Source organism: Hemitrygon akajei, chromosome 2 (genome assembly GCF_048418815.1).
Source record: "Hemitrygon akajei chromosome 2, sHemAka1.3, whole genome shotgun sequence".
Classification (NCBI taxonomy): Eukaryota; Metazoa; Chordata; class Chondrichthyes; order Myliobatiformes; family Dasyatidae; genus Hemitrygon; species Hemitrygon akajei.
Genome location: NC_133125.1, coordinates 79,325,240 through 79,346,779, shown reverse-complemented (window position 1 = coordinate 79,346,779; position 21,540 = coordinate 79,325,240). Strand labels below are relative to the sequence as shown.

Here is a 21,540-nt window from a genome sequence, read left to right as displayed (position 1 = left end):
TCTCCACCTACAACTATGATATCCTGTACCGGCCTGGCAGGCTCAATGAACCCTCTGATGCCCTATCCCGGGGAGCGTGTGCCAGCGCACAGCTCGACCAGCTATACGCCCTCCATGCATATCTTTGCCACCCGGGGGTCACCCAATTTTACCATTTCGTAAAAGCCCGGAATCTGCCTTACTCCCTTGAGGACATCAGGACGATGACCAGGGATTGCCAAGTCTGCGCTGAGTGCAAACCGCACTTCTACCATCCTGAAAAGGCGCAACTTATCAAGGCCACCCGCCCCTTTGAGCAACTGAGTGTTGACTTTAAGGGCCCCCTTCCCTCCACCGACCGCAATGTCTACTTTCTCAACATTATCGACGAGTACTCACGGTTCCCCTTTGCCATCCCCTGCCCCGACACCACTGCCACGTCCATCATAAAAGCCCTGCACCAGCTCTTCACTCTGTTCGGATATCCCTGCTATATCCACAGTGATAGAGGGTCCTCGTTTATGAGTGATGAGCTGCGCCAGTACCTGCTGGCTAGGGGCATTGCTACTAGTAGAACCACGAGCTATAGTCCCTGGGGAAATGGACAGGTGGAGAGGGAGAATGCCACAGTGTGGAAGGCCACACTTTTAGCCCTTAAGTCAAAGGGATTGCCGGTCTCTTGATGGCAGGAGGTCCTCCCCGAGGCACTCCACTCTATCCACTCCCTGTTATGTACGTCCACCAATGCCACCCCTCACGAGTGCCTATTCTCTTTTCTCAGGAAGTCTGCCACTGGGACCACCCTACTGGCTTGGCTGACGTCCCCAGGGCCAGTGCTGCTCCGGAAACATGTGAGGAGCAATAAATACTCCCTGCTGGTCGAGAGGGTTCACCTTCTACATGCGAACCCCCAGTATGCCTACGTGGTCTTACCTGATGGGCGGGAGGACACGGTCTCCATCCGCGACCTGGCGCCTGCAGGAGCAGCAGACCACTACCCCGAACACTCCACAGTAACTATGAACCCTGTACCCGAGGTGACACCGCGCACACCGAGCCCTACATAGACTCCTCACGACAGTCCTATACCAGGTGTCTTGCACATGCATGAGGGATCACTGACGCCTAGTGGGCTGACACCTCCAGTTAGGCCGGAACCAGCACAACCACCGTCTCTGGTGCAATCACCACCTCCGGCATCTGTGCAATCACCACCTCCGGCACCTGTGCAATCACCACCACCAGCACCTGTGTAATCACCACCTCCGGCACCTGTGCAATCACCACCACCAGCACCTGTGCAATCACCACCACCGACACCTGTGCAATCACCACCACCGACACCTGTGCAATCACCACCGGCACCTGTGCAATCACAGCCGGTGCTACGTAGATCGCAGTGACAGATTCGACCACCTGATAGACTTAACCTGTAGATATACTTGTCAGAAACTGCACCCCATGGGGACTCTCTTTTAAAACAAAGGGGGGGTGAATGTGGTGAACTACATATACCTGTCTGGACACGCCCCCCCCCGCTGACTGCTCCTGTGGCTCCTCCCACTGACCGTGGCTCCTCCCGCAGACCCCGGTATAAAGGCAATTGGCGCCTGAGCCCTGCCTTCAGTCTCCAGGATGTAGTATGGTGGTCAATTGCTGCTTGTTCTTTCTTCCAGTCAATAAAAGCCTATATCTCGCCTCATGTCTCAGAGAGTTATTGATGGTACATCACAAGGCATTGGTCAGACCACGCATGGGAGCATTGTGAGGAGCATTGGGCCCATTATGTTAGAAAATATGTGCTGGGGCGTTTAAGTTGACGAGCTGCTGGTGTGGTGTCTTCCCGTAGTTCAGACCCGCGATCCCCACAGGCCCCAGCATCATGTTCGTCATCAAGAGAGATGGTCATCAGGAGAGAGTAATGTTTGACAAGATTACTTCCCGGATCCAGAAGCTCTGTTATGGTCTGAATCCTGAATTTGTAGATCCAGCACAGATCACAATGAAGGTGATTCAAGGCCTGTACAGTGGTGTTACAACTGTTGAATTGGATATGTTGGCAGCAGAAACAGCTGCTACCATGACAACCAAACATCCGGACTATGCTATTCTGGCTGCACGAATTGCAGTCTCCAATCTCCACAAGGAAACCAAAAAAGTGTTCTCTGATGTCATGGAGGATCTGTACAACTATGTGAACCCTCTGACTAACAACCACTTGCCTATGATTTCCAAGGAAACCTTTGATATTGTGCTTGAAAATAAAGATCGACTGAATTCTGCCATCATCTACGACTGGGACTTCTCCTATAATTTCTTTGGATTCAAGACTTTAGAACGTTCTTATCTGCTCAAGATCAATGGCAAAGTGGCTGAACATGCTGATGAGGGTCTCCGTTGGAATCCACAAGGGTGACATTGATGCTGCCATTGAAACATACAACCTGCCGTTGGAAAAATGGTTCACTCATGCCTCTCCCATCTTGTTCAATGCTGGCACCAACAGGACCCAACTCTCCAGCTGTTTCCTGCTTTCCATGAGGGATGACAGCATTGAAGGGATTTATGACACCCTGAAGTAATGTGCTCTGATTTCCAAATCTGCTGGGGGCATTGGTGTTGCCGTGAGCTGCATCCGAGCTATGGGAATCTACATCGCAGGCACCAATGGAAGCAGCAATAGCCTTGTACCAATGTTGCGGGTTTACAACAACACTGCACGTTACGTGGACCAGGGAGGGAACAAGCGCCCAGGTGGCTGTGCCATCTACCTGGAGCCCTGGCACATGGATGTTTTTGACTTTCTGGATCTGAAGAAGAACACAGGCAAGGAGGAGCAGCGAGCTCGAGACCTCTTCTATGCCCTTTGGATATCAGATCTCTTCATGAGGCGAGTGAAGAACAACCAAGACCCTTAATGTGTCCCCATGACTGCCTAGGCTTGGATGAAGTTTGGGGAGAGGAGTTTGAGGCCCTCTATGAAAGATATGAGAAAGAGGGCCGAGCACACAAGGTGGTGAAGGCACAGCAGCTGTGGTATGCTATAACTGAGTCTCAGGCAGAGAGAGGAACTCCTTATATGCTGTACAAAGATGCCTGTGTTACAAAGGATGAACAACTCTGATGGGCAGAAGGTACAGAGTTGCCCATGTTCCCCCCCCCCCCCCCAGGAGAATCTCAAACTGTCACTGTTACCACGCTGCTAATGAGAGAGAAAGAGAGACAAAGGGAAAACATACTAGGACTGGAACATTTGCTTCAGATAAGGGAGAGATAACACCGGGAGAGAGAGACTTGTTGTTCCACCATATTATGACTCCTGAAAGACTTATGGCTCCGGAGAGGGCTGTTTACTTGGTACCATTCTGTTCATTAAAATTCCTCAGTGGACAGCCAGAGTGGGCTGGTTTGATGGACTAAGCCATTCAAAACTGATTGACACCTGAGACCCCGTGAGTGGGGATAAAAGTGAGGTCTGGGGAGACACCCCTCAGACACACAAGGAAACACACTAGTGAGCACTGCTTGAGTGTTGGAAACCATGAGAAGGTGTGGGGCATTGGGGACCGAACGAAGGATCCGTCAGTTTAACTCAGTGTTTATAGCAGGGCCGGTGGGGGCTTGTGTGTGTGTCTGCTCTTGCCTGGGTGACGAGTCCACCACAGAAGAACAGTCTAGCTGAAGGACAGAGGGGTCATACCTGAATGGCCACAACACATCGACGGATCAAGAACGTAAAGGAAGGTTTGCTGGACTGTAGCTGTCACTGTTCGCTTGCTCTCTCTCTCTCTCTCTCTCTCTCTCTCTCTCCCTCTCTCTCCAATAATTAAAACACAAGAACTAACAACTACCTCAGCATGTATGAACTGAACTGAACTTTATATTCTATGACAATTCATTATCCCCTAGACATCGATAGAGCTTGTTTATTATTGATTATTATTATACCCACACTTTTAGGTTTAGTATTGCTAACGTGTATTATCTATATATTTGCATTGTTGATATTGATTTGTATATTTTACTAATAAACACTGTTTGAAAATAGTACCACCAGACTCCAACAGATTCTTCTATCTTTGCTGGTCAGACACCCAGTTATGGGGTACGTAACAAATGTAACAGGAAGAGTAACCAGCAGAACCTGGGCACCATCAAATGCAGCAACTTGTGTACTGAGATTGTGGAATACACCAGTTTGAATGAGGTGAAAGATTGCAACTTGGCTTCCCTTGCATTGAACATGTATGTTACTGCCGATCGCACCTACGACTTCAATAAGCTGGCTGATGTCACCTGGGTGGCCGTTAGAAACCTGAATAAGATCATTGAAGTGAACTATTATCCAGTTCTTGAGGCAGAACACTCTAATAAGAAGCACAGGCCAATTGGAATTGGAGTTCAGGGGCTAGCAGATGCCTTCGTCCTGATGCGATATCACTTTGAAAGTGAAGCTCAGAACCTCAACATTCAGTGGCTAGATGGGAGATGCCAGAGAGTAGTGGTGGATAATTGTTTATCGGGATGGAGGCCGGTGACTAGCGGGGTGCCTCAGGGATCTGTTTTGGGCCCAATGTTGTTTGTAATATACATAAATGATCTGGATGATGGGGTGGTAAATTGGATTAGTAAGTATGCTGATGATACTAAGGTAGGAGGTGTTGAGGATAATGAGGTGGGTTTTCAAAGCTTGCAGGGAGATTTATGCCAGTTAGAAGAATGGGCTGAACGTTGGCAGATGGAGTTTAATGCTGAGAAGTGTGAGGTTCTACATTTTGGCAGGAATAATCCAAATAGAACATACAGGGTAAATGGTAGGACATTGAGGAATTCAGTGGAACAGAGAGATCTAGGAATAACAGTGCATAGTTCTCTGAAGGTGGAGTCTCATGTAGATAGGGTGGTGAAGAAGGCTTTTGGAACGCTGGCCTTTATAAATCAGAGCATTGAGTACAGAAGTTGGGATGTAATGTTAAAATTGTACAAGGCATTGGTAAGGCCAAATTTGGAATATTGTGTACAGTTCTGGTCACCGAATTATAGGAAAGATATCAATAAATTAGAGAGAGTGCAGAGACGATTTACTAGGATGTTACCTGGGTTTCAGCACTTAAGTTACAGAGAAAGGTTGAACAAGTTAGGTCTCTATTCATTGGAGCGTAGAAGGTTGAGGGGGGATTTGATCGAGGTATTTAAAATGTTGAGAGGGATAGATAGAGTTGACGTGAATAGGCTGTTTCCATTGAGAGTAGGGGAGATACAAACGAGAGATTTGATTTGAGAGTTAGGGGGCAAAAGTTTAAGGGAAACATGAGGGGGTATTTCTTTACTCAGAGAGTGATAGCTGTATGGAATGAGCTTCCTGTAGAAGTAGTAGAGGCCAGTTCAGTTGTGTCATTTAAGGTAAAATTGGATAGGTATATGGACAGGAAAGGAGTGGAGGGTTATGGGCTGAGTGCGGGTAGGTGGGACTAGGTGAGATTAAGAGTTCGGCACGGACTAGGAGGGCCGGAATGGCCTGTTTCCGTGCTGTGATTGTTATATGGTTATATTCAGATCTTTGAGACCATTTACTACGCAGCCCTGGATGCCAGCTGTGAATTGGCTAAGGAGCTGGGTCCTTATGACAGTTACAAGGGGTGTCCTGTCAGCAAGGGTATCCAGCAGTATGACATGTGGAACGTCACACCCACTGATCAATGGGATTGGAAAGGGCTAAAGGAGAGGATTGCAAAGTACGGTGTTAGAAACTGCCTTCTCATTGCCCCAATGCCAACTGCATCTACAGCTCAGATTCTGGGTAACAATGAATCAATTGAACCATACACCAACAACATCTACACACGGCGAGTGCTCTCCGGGGAGTTCCAGGTTGTGAACCCGCACTCGTTTAGAGACTTGACAGAGCGCGGGCTGTGGAATGAGGATATGAAGAACCAGATCATTGCTGAGAACGGATCGCTCCAGAACATTGAAGCAATCCCAGCTGACCTGAAGTCTCTGTACAACACTGTCTGGGAGATATCGCAGAAGGTCATAATCAAAGATGGCTGCAGACCATGGAGTCTTTATCGACCAGAGCCAATCACTTAACATCCACATTGCTGAGCCCAATTATGGAAAGTTGACAAGCATGCACTTCTACGGCTGGAAGCAGGGCCTGAAGACTGGGATGTATTACTTGAGGACCAATCCCATCCAGTTCACCCTGAACAAGGAGAAGCTGCGTGAAAGTGCAACAGCCAGTGCGGAGAAGGAGAAGGAGAAGAACACAGCTGCCATGATGTACTTTCTGGAGAACAGGGCTGATTGTCTGATGTGTGGCTCCTAGATTGAGAGCCCCTGCCAGCATTCCCGTAGTCTGTTTAATACCAATGTAGGTGTAACACAGACTGGAAGACCCTGCTGTTCACTCGATCCACATCAGTAAAAGTAACTTGGTAATACTTGATTCAACAAAACATACTGATCGATTTGTCCTCATTCACCTTGCATATTGGATGCTGTGCATCATGAAATGTGCCTGATGCAGTTGGTGTGCATATTTTCTTGCTGGAGCTGAGCTTGTAAGTGGGGTGGGAGGACACCATGTGCCTGTGTAGGACTAACTGCTGTTGGTATGGTCTTAGCTGCTGTGGTTACAAACATCCTTGGGGCCAGGTAGACTGCTGAAGCATTAGGTGAGTAGATTGTGGTGTTGTATCCCTACTCCTTCTGGTGTATATTCTTTGTACAGGACTGTAAACTATTTGATGCCATTGATCAACTACAATTAAACATTCCATACAGCAAAAAAAAAGAAAATATGTGCTGGCATTGGAGAGGGTCCTGAGAAGGTTCACGAGAATGATTCTGAGAATGAAAGGGCTAATATATGAGGGGCATTTGATGGCTCTGGGTCTGTATTCACAAGAGTTTAGAAAAATGATGGGGGATCTCATTCCCACCTATCGAATACTGAAAGGCCTAGAAAGAGTGACGTGGAGAGGATGTTTCCTACAGTAGGGGAGTCTAAGACCCAAGGGCACAGCCTTGGAATAGAGCAACATCCATTTAGAATAAAGAACAGGAGGAATTTCTTTAGCAGAGGGTGGTGAATCTGTGAAATCCATTGGCACAGGCAGCTGTGGAGGCCAAGTCATTGGGTATATTTATAGAGGAGGTTGATAGATTCTTGATTAGTAACGATATCAAAGATTATGGGGAGAAGGCAGGAGAGGGATAATAAATCAGCCAAGATGGAATGACTCGATAGGCCAAATTGCCTTTGCTCCTATAGATAGTGGTCTGGTGTGAACACATAAATCAGTTAAATAGGCCTATAGGTCACTCAATTCTACTCCACCATTTAATTAAGATCATGACTATTTTGACTAACCTCAGCTCGCCATTCTCACAGTAACCTTAGTATTTCAATAGTTTATTATTGCCTGATGTCAGGAGTCAGCCTTGAAAGAGATTATACATTGTACAGTGCAATACTGCTTAAGTGTATCCGAGCTCCAAGTTTTCAACAGAAGCTCAACTGTCCAGACAGTAATGCCCGGAGCCATCTGCTGCATTTTAACTACAGAAACTGTGATTTTAATATACAGGTTATTCTTGTTCTTTGAGCTCTTTAGTTATCAAGATCATAGCAACACTTCAATATGCAATCACAATCAGTAACCACTTTATTAGGAAGCCCTGTACACTTACTCAGATACCTAATCAGTCAATCATGTAGCGGCAACTCAATACATAACAGCATCCAGACGTGATCAAGAGGTTCCATTGTTGTTCCATTGTTGTTTCAGCATTGGAATGAGGCTGAAATCTCTTTCGAGGTGGAATGGCATAGGCATAGTTGGTGGTGAGTCATGATGGCGCTAAATTGCATCTTGTTTACACTCATCTCCGAACACTTCCTTTGATGTCTCTCCTCTTCCCTTTCCAGGTGGATGGGGTTCTGCTGACCTGGAGTTACACTCAGGCTTCAGTTCCTTGCGCTGCTGGGACCGATCATGGTTGGTCGCTTTTCAATATCCCAAGGACACAGTCTAGAAGATGTGCATGTCTTTGGGGTTCTGAAATTGCATGGCCCTACAGACACGCTGGTTCTAAGCTAACTGAAGTGACACAGGAGTGAACAGAACATCAGGGACAGTGGATCAGCTGTTGGAAGCTTGTACTCAGTGAATCTCTCACTCTTGTCGGTGGGTGAGAGTTTGATGCCCACTCTCGAGTCACCGGACTCGGGAAGCAAAACAGTGTGACAGACTTTTAACACTGTAAATCAGCGACTTGTTCTGCTATGTCTCTCCTCTCGTTGTGAAAGGGGATACCTCTTTCTCCCATTATTGGGGAGAGAGAGCCTGTGGTATGTCAAATTGTCAGGTGAATACTTAGTTTGTATTGTACTGCAGATCATGGTCTTTCTTGTTATTGCTTGGGTCGAGGATGCTGATGCTTTTATGCGGAAGTAAGTGGGGATGGGGGAGGGTCAATGCTTTGCGATTGCTTCTGTGTGGGAGGAGGGAGTTAGGGGATGGCTTTGGGGGTTCTAACATTTTAACTGTCATTCATTCTTTGGGGCACTCCTCTGTTTTCGTGGATGTCTGCAAAGAAAAGTAATTTCAGGTTGTATATTGTATACATTTCTCTGATATTAAATGGAACATTGAACATTGAAATGTAATCTAAGTGACTTTGACTGTGGACTGGTTGCCAGACAGGTTGGTTTGAGTACCTTGGGAAATGCTGATCTCCTGGGAATTTTGCACATAACAGTCTCTAGAGTTTACAGAGAATCGTGTGTAAAACAAGGAAAAAACTCAGAGTGGCAGTTCTGTGGGCAAAAATGCCTTGTCCGTGAGGGATGTCAGAGGAGAATGGCCAGACTGGTTCAAGCTGACAGGAGGGCAACAGTAATTCAGATGCCAAGCGTTGCAACAGTGGTGTGCAAAAGAGCACCTCTGATCACACAACACATCGAACCTTGAAATGGATGGGCTGCAGCAGAAGACCAATAACATACACTCAGTGGCCACCTTATAGGTACAATAGGTATCAAATAAAGTGGCCTCTTTGAGAAGAATGAACAAGAGGAAAGCAAATAATAGAGAAAGAGTGATGAGTATCTGTTACATACAATTACTATGCCTCAGTAACATAATATTATGCTGAGGGGCAAACCACATGCCTCATATGGAGAATCTATGTTAATTGAATAAAATAAATGAACCATTTTGATCTTTTATGGAAATTACACTCAACACTACAAATGAACCACACCTTTGTTTTTAAACCTATCCTACTGGCAATTGATTACAAATACAGAGATAACTTAAAACCACATCATCCAGGACATACTCTCTTCTCACTGCTGCTATTCTTAAAGAGAGTATGAGGTCCAACAGCACTAGGTTCAGGAACAGTTATTATCCTTCAACCATCAGTTTCTTGAATCAATATGCATAACTGCATTCACCTCAGCACTGAACTGTTCCACAACCTATGGACTCACTTTCAAGGACTGTACAACTCAGGTTCTAGATTTTATGTATATTTAGTATTTTTTGTAATTGCATAGTTTTTTCTTATGCATAACAGTTATTCGTCAGTTTCGATGTGTAGTTTTTAATTGAATCTATTGTGTAGCTTTGTATCTGCTGTGAATGCCTGCAAGAAAATGAATCTGAGAGTAGTATGTGGTGACAAATACATATTCTGATAAAAAAAATTACTTTGAACCTTGAAATATCAGCGTTCCCATGTCCTGAGAGCCATATTTCAAAGACAATGTGCTAATTACTTTTCCAATAGGTTGACAACAGTAGATTGCAAAGATTTATTTCTCCAAGCATCTTAAGTAAACAAAACCATTAAGCACAAGAGGAAAACATGCCCCTGGTGACCAGACAGTGCCAACTGTTATTATTCACCTGGGCGCCGTGTCTAAATCTTCAGTATGACTGGCAGGAGAAGACTGGAGTTAATGGAATTAAACCCTGAACAATGCAGCTTACAAGCTTTGTTCTGTGCATATTAATTGGGCAGGATCTCCGTAACCCCAGTCTTACTTGGTGCTTTGATCATCTGGCATATACCAGTCCTCCTTTCCCATAGGTTTGGCAGCCAAGGTCTTCAGATGGAAATGCAAAAGTGTACCAGTTATTGCTTCACTTTGGACATGATGGCATTGGAAAGGCTCCAGAAGATAGTCAAAAGAATGATCGCAGACATTAAAGAATAATGTATGATGAGTGCTCTGGGCCTGTACTTGCCGGAGTTCAGAAGAATGAGGAAGGATCATATTGAAAGCTATTGAAAAGCCTCGACAGAGTGGAGGTGGAAGGACATTACCTATAGTGGGGGGAGTTGAGGACCAGAAGGCACAGCCTCAGAATAGAAGGAGGCCCCGTTACAGCAGAGATCAGAAGGAACTTATTTATCCAAAGGGTGGTGAATCTGTGGAATGAGAACATAGAGTAAAGCCCAGGAAAAGGGCACTCAACCCACTGGGTAGAAAAGCAAATCAAAAACACCGAAGCACTAATCCCTCCTACTTATACCATGTCCACATCCCTACATCCATGTGCCTATTCAAACATCTCTGAAAAGTCTCCACCACCTCCACCACCATACCAGGCAGTGCATTCCATGAATCTGAGTAAAAAACTTAACCTTCATGGGGGCACGACTGCGCACGCGCGTGTAAGTCGGACCGTGAGGCAGCGGGAGTATTTAAAGAGAACAGTTAGATGGAGCGGGTGATGGAGTAGAGGGGGACACAGTAGGAAGGCTTTGTCTCGAGAGGCTTCGGCGAGCAGAGGCGGAGGACGAGCTTCACTCCAAGTGAGGTAAGGCCGGGTAAGTACCTTTCAAAGGAGAAAGTTTCAAAAGTTGAGGCAAGTATTGGGTAGGTCATGACAGCTGAGATCGGCCCCGTGGTTTGTTCATCCTGCAGCATGTGGGAAATCAGGGATACTTCCAGTGTCCCTGGTGACTGTGTGTGCAGGAAGTGTGTCCAGCTGCAGCTTTTGGCAGACCGCATTGAGCGTCTGGAACTGCGATTGGATTCATACTGGAGCATCCGCGATGCTGAGAAGGTCGTGAATAGCACGTTCAGTGAGTTGGCCACACCACAGGTAAAGGCTACACAGGCAGAAAGGGAAGGGGTGGCCACTAGACAGCGTAGCAGTAGGCAGGTAGTGCAGGAGTGCCCTCAGGTCATCTCCCTCCTAAACAGATACACTGTTTTGGATACTGTTGGGGGAGATGTCTCATCAGGGGAAGGCAGCAGCAGCCGAGTTCATTGCACCATGGGTGACTCTGCGGCACAGGAGGGAAGGAAAAGGAGTGGGAGAGCTATAGTGATAGGGGATTCGATTGTAAGGGGAATAGATAGGCATTTCTGTGGCCGCAAACGAGACTCCAGGATGGTATGTTGCCTCTCTGGTGTAAGGGTCAAGGATGTCTCTGAGCGGCTGCAGGATATTCTGGAGTGGGAGGGTGAACAGTCAGTGCTTGTGGTGCACATAGGTACCAACGATATAGGTAAAAAACGGGATGAGGTCCTACAAGGTGAATTTAGGGAGTTAGGAGATAAACTAAAAAGTAGGACCACAAAGGTAATAATCTCTGGATTACTACCAGTGCCACGTGCTAGTGAGAGTAGAAATAGGTGGATATTTCAGATGAATACGTGGCTTGAAAAATGGTGCAAGGGGGAGGGATTCAAATTTCTGGGGCATTGGAACCAGTTCTAGGGGAGTTGGGACCGGTATAAACAGGGCGGTCCGCACCTGGGCTGGACTGGAACCAATGTCCTAGGGGGAGCGTTTGCTACTGCTTTTCAGGAGGATTTAAACTAATGTGGCAGTGGGATGGGAACAAGTGCAGAGAGACGGAGGGGTGTAAAATGAGGGTAGAAGCAAAAAGTAGTGCGGTGAAAAGTAAAAGTGGCAGACAGGCAAATCCAGGACAAAAAGCAAAAAGGGCCACTTTTCAACATAATTGTATAAGGGCTAAGAGTGTTGTAAAAACAAGCCTGAAGGCTTTGTGTGTCAATGCGAGGAGCATTCATAACAAGGTGGATGAATTGAATGTGCAGATAGTTATTAATGAATATGATATATTTGGGACCACAGTGACATGGCTCCAGGGTGACCAAGGATGGGAGCTCAACATCCATGGATATTCAATATTCAGGAGGGATAGACAGGAAAGAAAAGGAGGAGGGGTAGCATTGCTGGTTAGGGAGGAGATTCATGCAATAGAAAGGAAGGACATTAGCCTGGAGGATGTGGAATCGATATGGGTAGAGCTGCATAACACTAAGGGGCAGGAAACGCTGGTGGGAGTTGTGCACAGGCCACCTAACTGTAGTAGTGAGATTGGGGATGGCATTAAGCAGGAAATTAGAAATACGTGCAATAAAGGAACAGTAGTTATAATGGGTGACTTCAATCTACATATAGATTTGGTGAACCAAATTGGTAAGGGTGCTGAGGAAGAGGATTTCTTGGAATGTATGCGGGATGGTTTTCTGAACCAACATGTCGAGGAACCAACTAGAGAGCAGGCCATTCTAGACTGGGTATTGAGCAATGAGGAAGGGTCAGTTAGCAATCTTGTTGTGTGAGCCCCCTTGGGTAAGAGTGACCATAATATGGTGGAATTCTTCATTAAAATGGAGAGTGACATAATTAATTCAGAAACAAAGGTTCTAAACTTAAAGAATGGTAACTTTGAAGGTATGAGATGTGAATTAGCTAAGATAGACTGGCAAATGATACTTAAAGGGTTGACGGTGGATATGCAATGGCAAGCATTTAAAGATCGCATGGATGAACTACAACAATTGTTCATCCCAGTTTGACAAAAGAATAAACCAGGGAAAGTAGTGCACCCGTGGCTGACAAGTGAAATTAGGGTTAGTATCAAGTCCAAAGAAGAAACATATAAATTAGCCAGAAAAAGTGGCACACCTGAGGACTGGGAGAAATTCAGAGTCCAGCAGAGGAGGACAAAGAGCTTAATTTGGAAAGGGAAAAAAGATTATGAGAGAAAGCTGGCAGGGAACATAAAAACTGACTGTAAAAGCTTTTATAGATATGTGAAAAGAAAAAGATTGGTCAAGACAAATGTAGGTCCCTTACAGTCAGAAACAGGTGAATTGATCATAAGGAACAAGGACATGGCAGACCAATTGAATAACTACATTGGTTCTGTCTTCACAAAGGAGGACATAAATAATCTTCCGGAAATAGTAGGGGACTGAGGGTCTAGTGAGATGGAGGAACTGAGGGAAATACATGTTAGTAGGGAAGTAGTGTTAGGTAAATTGAAGCGATTAAAGGCAGATAAATCCCAAGGGCCAGATGGTCTGCATCCCAGAGTGCTTAAGGAAGTAGCCCAAGAAATAATGGATGCATTAGTGATAATTTTTCAAAACTCCTTAGATTCTGGATTAGTTCCTGAGGATTGGAGGGTGGCTAATGTAACCCCACTTTTTAAAAAAGGAGGGAGAGAATTATAGACCGGTTAGTCTGACATCAGTGGTGGGGAAAATGGTAGAGTCGGTTATCAAAGATGTAATAACAGCACATTTGGAAAGAGGTGAAATCATCGGACAAAGTCAGCATGGATTTGTGAAAGGAAAATCATGTCTGACAATAGACAATAGGTGCAGAAGTAGACCATTTGGCCCTTCGAGCCTGCACCACCATTTTGAGATCATGGCTGATCCTCTACTATCAATACCCGGTTCCTGCCTTGTCCCCATATCCCTTGATTCCCCTATCCATAAGATACCTATCTAGCTCCTTCTTGAAAGCATCCAGAGAATTGGCCTCCACTGCCTTCCGAGGCAGTGCATTCCAGACTCCCCACAACTCTCTGGGAGAAGAAGTTTTTCCTTAACTCTGTCCTAAATGACCTACCCCTTATTCTCAAACCATGCCCACTGGTACTGGACTCTCCCAGCATCTGGAACATATTTCCTGCCTCTATCTTGTCCAATCCCTTAATAATCTTATATGCTGCAATCAGATCCGCTCTCAATCTCCTTAATTCCAGCATGTACAAGCCCAGTCTCTCTAACCTCTCTGCGTAAGACAGTCCTGACATCCCAGGCATTAACCTTGTAAATCTACGCTGCACTTCCTCTACAGCCAGGATGTCCTTCCTTAACCCTGGAGACCAAAACTGTACACAATACTCCAGGTGTGGTCTCACCAGGGCCCTGTACAAATGCAAGAAGATTTCCTTGCTCTTGTACTCAATTCCCTTTGTAATAAAGGCCAACATTCCATTAGCCTTCTTCACTGCCTGCTGCACTTGCTCATTCACCTTCAGTGACTGATGAACAAGGACTCCTAGATCTCTTTGTATTTCTCCCTTACCTAACTTTACACCATTCAGATAATAATCTGCCTTCCTTTTCTTACTCCCAAAGTGGATAACCTTATCCAAAGTGACGAATCTTATAGAATTTTTTGAAGATGTAACTAATAGAGTGGATAGGGGAGAGCCAGTGGATGTGGTATATTTGGATTTTCAAAAGGCTTTTGACAAGGTCCCACACAGGAGATTGGTGTGCAAACTTAAGGCACACGGTATTGGGAGTATGGTATTGATGTGAATAGAGAATTGGTTGGCAGACAGGAAGCAAAGAGTGGGAGTAAACGGGACCTTTTCAGAATGGCAGGCAGTGACTAGTGGGGTACCGCAAGGCTCAGTGCTGGGACCCCAGTTGTTTACAATATATATTAATGATTTAGATGAGGGAATTAAATGCAGCATCTCCAAGTTTGCGGATGACACGAAGTGGGGCGGTGGTGTTAGCTGTGAGGAGGATGCTAAGAGGATGCAGGGTGACTTGGATAGGTTAGGTGAGTGGGCAAATTCATGGCAGATGCAATTTAATGTGGATAAATATGAGGTTATCCACTTTGCTTGCAAGATCAGGAAAACAGATTATTATCTGAATGGTGGCCAATTAGGAAAAGGGGAGGTGCAACGAGACCTGGGTATCATTGTACACCAGTCATTGAAGGTGGGCATGCAGGTACAGCAGGTGGTGAAAAAGGCAAATGGGATGTTGGCATTCATAGCAAAAGGATTTGAGTACAGGAGCAGCGAGGTTCTACTGCAGTTGTAAAAGGCCTTGGTGAGACCGCACCTAGAGTATTTTGTGCAGTTTTGGTCCCCTAATCTGAGGAAAGACATTCTTGCCATAGAGGGAGTACAAAGAAGGTTCACCAGATTGCTTCCTGGAATGGCAGGACTTTCATGTGAAGAAAGACTGGATCGACTAGGCTTATACTCACTGGAATTTAGAAGATTGAGGGTGGATCTTATTGAAACGTATAAAATTCTAAAGGGATTGGACAGGCTAGATGCAGGATGTTTCCAATGTTGGGGAAGTTCAAAATGAGGGGTCACAGTTTAAGGATAAAGGGGAAGCCTTTTAGGACCGAGATGAGGAAAAACTTCTTCACACAGAGAGTGGTGAATCTGTGGAATTCTCTGCCACAGGAAACAGTTGAGGCCGGTTCATTGGCTATATTTAAGAGGAAGTTAGATATGGCCCTTGTGGCTAAAGGGATCAGGGGGTATGGAGAGAAAGCAGGTACAGGGTTCTGAGTTGGATGATCAGCCATGATCATACTGAATGGCGGTGCAGGCTTGAAGGGCCGAATGGCCTACTCCTGCACCTATTTTCTATGTTTCTATGTAACCTTCACCTCCCCCTTGGACCTACCCCCTCTCACCTGCCAAACAGATACTCTCTGTCCAGTATCTATACTTCTCATAACATTGTAAAGCTCTATCAGATCTCCCCTCAGCCTCTGATGCTCCAGAGAAAACAAGCAGACTCCTCTGATACTAACCAGCCAGAAACAGCTCCAGCTGTTGCTCAGAATAACTCAATCCCAGAAATACAAACTAATGGAATTGCAGTGAACCCTTCCCTCTCTCCCAATGATCTAAGGCCTCCAGATATTGGAAGAGTCATAGTGGAGCACACTGTGTGCAGTAATGACTTGATGGCTCATGGCAATCCACCAGTGAGGCTCCGAACTTTTTCCGGTAGAACCCCTCATCCACCTAATGAAGCAGATTATGAGATGGTGTGCTAGTGTTGAACTGCTCTCAAGACCCAAATGTGTCTGATCTTCATAGAACACGGATAATATGTGGAAGTATTCTTCCCTCAGCTTCTGACATCATCAAGTCAATAAGCCTCGGAGCTTCACCCGCTATTTACGTACAACTCCCAGATTCAGCTTTTGTCACCATGAAAGACAGTGATGAATTATTCATCTAATTCATGAACACATTACAGAGCACGGGTGAAAAACTGTTCGCCTAGCTACAGCAGATCGCATTGACTCTGACTGTAAAGCGAGGTGCGGTTGCCGAAACTAAGGTGTCTCTTGAAGCAGTTTTGTAGGGGATTTTGGGACCACTCCTCAATCTCAGAGCTGTAATTTGGAACAGAAAAAACAAAACATGCCATCATTTACCAGACTATTGACATTTCTATGCACCAAAGAAGACAAACATGCTTCCAGAACCACACACATGAAACATCATTTAGGGCAGCCACATAACGTGTCACTATACAGTCTCAAACTCCAGGTGCATATAAAGAAGATGATGTAGCACAATTAATTTCAATTACCTCTCTATTAACTAAACAGATCGCTGAGCTTCAAAGTCAACTAGCTATTCCACAAGCTATGGAACAGCAAACGGTAAAAGCAAGCTTTAAGACAGCAAGTGATATACCACCAAACGGAAAGGCTGACACTAAAAAATAAACAAGAGTCCACAACTGGTAACAGCCAGGTGTAAAACCAAACCCTTGGCACTGTAGTGAAGGTGGGCACATAACCAGTTCTTGCTGCTATGAACCCAACCCTGCATTAGTAGCAGAAACGAGAGCACAGCTTGAAAAAGAGGAGTTAGTGGGAGTCATGTTGTGGTAGTCTTAAGCCTCATTTTAATCTAGAAGTGGTTCCTGTTGTGGGAGAAACAGCGACTGATGTTGACAAAGCATGTCCCAAAAACTCTAAGATGTTGCTCAGTGAAACAAAGTCCCAGAAAGAGTGGGAGCACCTCTTGAAGTTTACTGCAAGTCATCTGGTGAACTCAGGTGATGTGGTTGAAGTTAGCGTTGATGTTGTACAAGCGGTTATGTGAGAGTCGTCTTATCCAACAGACAGAACCTGCTGCACATGTTGCCATTGCGTATGTTTGATCCTTAATGATGTATTCAAGAGTTATACACACAAGGAGATCAGTGTGGGGGATTACCAGTCATTTCTCATCTTTCTGATGCTGCGATTACAGACTCCCAGTGAGCAGATTGTTGTATTAGGGAAGTCATTAAGCAGATGGAAACCAGAGAAAAACCATCCCCTTCTGTAAGAAACACAATCTCCAGACTAACCTACCTTCTCACAGAATGGGATTGCCTAGAACTAAAAGATGGAATTCTGTACAGGAAAAGATTAACTGGAGATAAAACAACACGCCAGCTTGCTTTACCTGAAAAATTTCAGTCTGAGGTACTTAAGAGAGTTCATGATGACTTTATTCACAAGGGTATTGATCGTACCCTGGATTTAGCTATTCTACTGCCCAAGATGGCTACTGATGCAGAACACAAGATTAACACATGCAGTCGATGTGTAAGAAGAAAGACCTTGCTTCAGAAAGCTGCTTCATCAGTGAATACTGTGAGTACTCCACCCTTGTAGCTGGTCTGCATGGATTTACTTACATTAGAACCCGATCAAAGTAACACAAAAGAGGTGTTAGTAATAACTGATCAAGTCACTCAATATGCTTTGGCTATTCCTACACCTAACGAAAAAGCCAAGACAGATGCAAAGTGCCTATGGGAGCATTTTATCTTGCATTATATTTATCCCGAGCACCTACACAGCGATAGAGGGCCTGACTTTGAATCCCACTTGATTAAAGAATTGTGTGAGATAGCTGGAATTCAACAAGGCAGAAGTACATCATATCATCCTGGAGGAAACCCTGTGGAGAGGACCCTCTTAAACATGTTAGGAACCCTGGAGACAAAAGATAAAAGTCACTGGTGAGAATTTGTGAAACCCCTAGCCCATGCCTATAATTGTACTAGGAATGAGAGGACTGGTTTTAGTCCGTATGAGTCGATGTTCAGATGAAAACCCAGACTTCCAGTTGACGCAAACACAAGGAAATCTGCAGATGCTGGAAATTCAAGCAACACACATAAAATGCTGGTGGAACGCAGCAGGCCAGGCAGCATCTATAGGAAGAAGTACAGTCAACGTTTTGGGTCGAGACCCTTCGTCAGGACTAATGGGAAGAAGAGATAGTAAGAGATTTGAAAGTGGGAAGGGGGAGGGGAGACCTGGAATGATAGGAGAAGACCAGAGGGGTGGGATGAAGCTAAGAGCTGGGAAGTTGATTGGCAAAAGGGATACAAGGCTGGAGAAGGGGGAGTATCATGGGATGGGAAGCCTAGGGAGAAAGAAAGGGGGAGAGGAGCACCAGAGGGAGATGGAGAACAGGCAAGTAGTTATTGTGAGAGGGAAAGAGAGAAAAAAAAAATTAAAATTAGGGATGGGGTAAGAAGGGGAGGAGGGGCATTAATGGAAGTTAGAGAAATCAATGTTCATGCCATCAGGTTGGAGGCTACCCAGATGGAATATCAGGTGTTGTTCCTCCAACCTGAGTGTGGCTTCATCTTGACAGTAGAGGAGGCCATGGATAGACATATCAGAATGGGAATGGGACGTGGAATTAAAATGTGTGGCCTCTGGGAGATCCTGCTTTCTCTGATGGACAGAGCGTAGGTGTTCAGCAAAATGGTTTCCCAGTCTGTGTCGGGTCTCACCAATATATAGAAGGTCGCACCAGGAGCACCGGACGCAGTATACCACACCAGCAGACTCACAGGTGAAGTGTTGCCTCACCCGGACGGACTGTCTGGGGCCCTGAATGGTGGTGAGGGAGGAAGTGTAAGGGCAGGTGTAGCACTTGTTCCGCTTACAAGGTTAAGTGCCAGGAGGGAGATCGGTGGGAAGGAATGGGGGGGACGAATGGACAAGGGAGTCACGTAGGGAGTGATCCCTGCGAAAAGCAGAAAGTGGGGGGGAGGGAACGATGTGCTTGGTGGTGGGATCCTTTTGGATGTGACGGAAGTTACAGAGAATTATATGTTGGACCCGGAGCCTGGTGGGGTAGTAAGTGAAGTCAAGAGGAACCCTATTCCTAGTGGGTTGGTGGGGGGATGGGGTGAGTGCAGATGTGCGGGAAATGAGAGAGATGTGTTTGAGAGCAGAGTTGATGGTGGAGGAAGGGAAGCCCCTTTGTTTAAAAAAGGAAGACATCTCCTTTGTCCTGAAATGAAAAACCTCATTCTAAGAGCAATCAACTTCTAGTTGACTTAGACTTTGGACTACCCTTGAAAAGCAAACATGGTACATTACACTCTCAGTATGTACAAAATTTGAAATCTCATCTCATCAGGATAGCTACGGAGAACTCACAGAAAGTGGCAGATCAAAACAAGACCAGATATGACAAACATGTGACAACTGCAGAGTTGAAAGAAGGAGACCGAGTGCCAGTAAGGAACGTGCGCCTATGAGGTAAAAACAAACTTCCTGATAAATGAGAAGAAGTATTTTACATAGAGCTGAGCAGAGCTGGTGATCTGCCAGTCTGGGCCTGTACGAAGATTACATAGGGATCTATTGCTCCCTTGTGGATTTCTTCCTTCCGTAAACAATGAGCAATTTTCTCCTGTCCCTGTTCGCAAGTATACAACTCACTAAGAATGAACAGTCAGTTGAAGAGGAAGAAAATCCAATTGACTCTGAAGAGGATGAGGATGAGGATGGTTGCCTCAGACCAAGACTTGACATTGTAGATGAACCTCTAAGAGTCGAGAAGCTTGTGAACAGTTACATAGAAGAATTGTGGGCTCCAACCCAAGCCCAGACCAGACACTCTGGTTGCAGACCCAGTGCTGGAACCCCAAAGAAATGCAAGTTACTTACTTGATGTAGAGGAACCCACTGTAGACGGTAACTTGCCTGTCAGTCCTGAATAAGACCCAGTGGAAGAAACAACAAATGACAAAGTACACGATCAGTGCATCCCATCCGACAAAACAAGTCTGCATTTGACAATCCCAAATTAGTCTGAGAATCAACAAGAGAAGGAGACACGTGATGAAGTGTTGACTAGAAAGACAGGACAAATGAAAATTCTCACTAAGAGCCTGAACTCAGAAGGTCTTCTGGACACAGAGAAAAGCCTAGAACTCGAGCATATCCTGAGCCTGGAAATTCTATAGTGACAATAGTTCATTCCCTTTCGCAAGCTCTGAGTCCAGCCATTGTAGGTCTCTTCCACATTTCACATATGTTGAACAGCCCAAATGCATTATGGTGCAACATGTATCTGCATGCAAAGTAGCCGGTATAAATTCAAAGGGCAAGGTGTAACCCAAATTAATTAAAACAAAAGATGTAATGTTAGAAATGTCCACCTGTGGAGGGATGAAAACAAAATTTACCAAATTTTAAATAAAGATATAAAACTGTTAAAAGTGGAATTAGTAGTGAGCATCTCTACTCTACTTGAAAACCTCAGGGTGAAACCCCTGGAGGAGAGATGATAGCGATAAAAGATCTATTAAAGCTATGGGTATAACAAGCAGCAGCTGTAACGAGACAATATTGGCAGAGACGAGTGTCCAAGATTTTTACAGTGTAATGGGTAATTAGTTTTGTTAAAACACACCAAGGGATTTGGTCAGGGTTTTTTTTGTATAAGTTTGTGAATCGACTTTCCATATAACCATATAACAATTACAACATGGAAACAGGCCATCTTGGCCCTTCTAGTTTGTGCCAAATGCTTACTCTCACCTAGTCCCACTGACCCGCACTCAGCCCATAACCCTCTATTCCTTTCCTGTCCATGTACCTTTCCAATTTTACTTTAAATGACAATACCGAACCTGCCTCTACCACTTCTACTGGAAGCTCGGTCCACACAGCTACCACTCTCTAAGTAAAGAAATTCCCCCTTGTGTTACCCTTAAACTTTTGCCCCCTAACTCTCAACTCATGTCCTCTTGTTTGAATCTCCCCTACTCTCAATGGAAAAAGCCTATTCATGTCAACTCTATCTATCCTCCTCATAATTTTAAATACCTCTATCAAGACCCCCCTCAACCTTCTACGTTCCAAAGAATAAAGACTTAACTTGTTCAACCTTTCCCTGTAATTTAGGTGCTGAAACCCAGGTAACATTCTAGTAATTCTTCTCTGTACTCTCTCTATTTTGTTGACATCTTTCCTATAATTCGGTGACCAGAACTGTACACAATACTCCAAATTCAGCCTCACCAATGCCTTATACAATTTTAACATTATATCCCAACTCCTATACTCAATGCTCTGATTTATAAAGGCCAACGTACTAAAAGCTTTCTTCACCACCCTATCCACATGAGATTCCACCTTCAGGGAATTATGCACCATTATTCCGAGA

General features: G+C 45.1%; 1 protein-coding gene and 1 pseudogene across 2 annotated transcripts in view; one reads left to right on the top strand and one right to left on the bottom strand.

Moving 5' to 3' along the window:
• LOC140714284 (contactin-associated protein-like 5) overlaps positions 1-21,540 on the bottom strand; it is a 1,700,882-nt gene that overhangs the window by 580,603 nt on the left and 1,098,739 nt on the right. The window lies entirely within an intron of this gene.
• On the top strand, positions 1,808-6,783 carry LOC140714294 (ribonucleoside-diphosphate reductase large subunit-like; annotated as a pseudogene).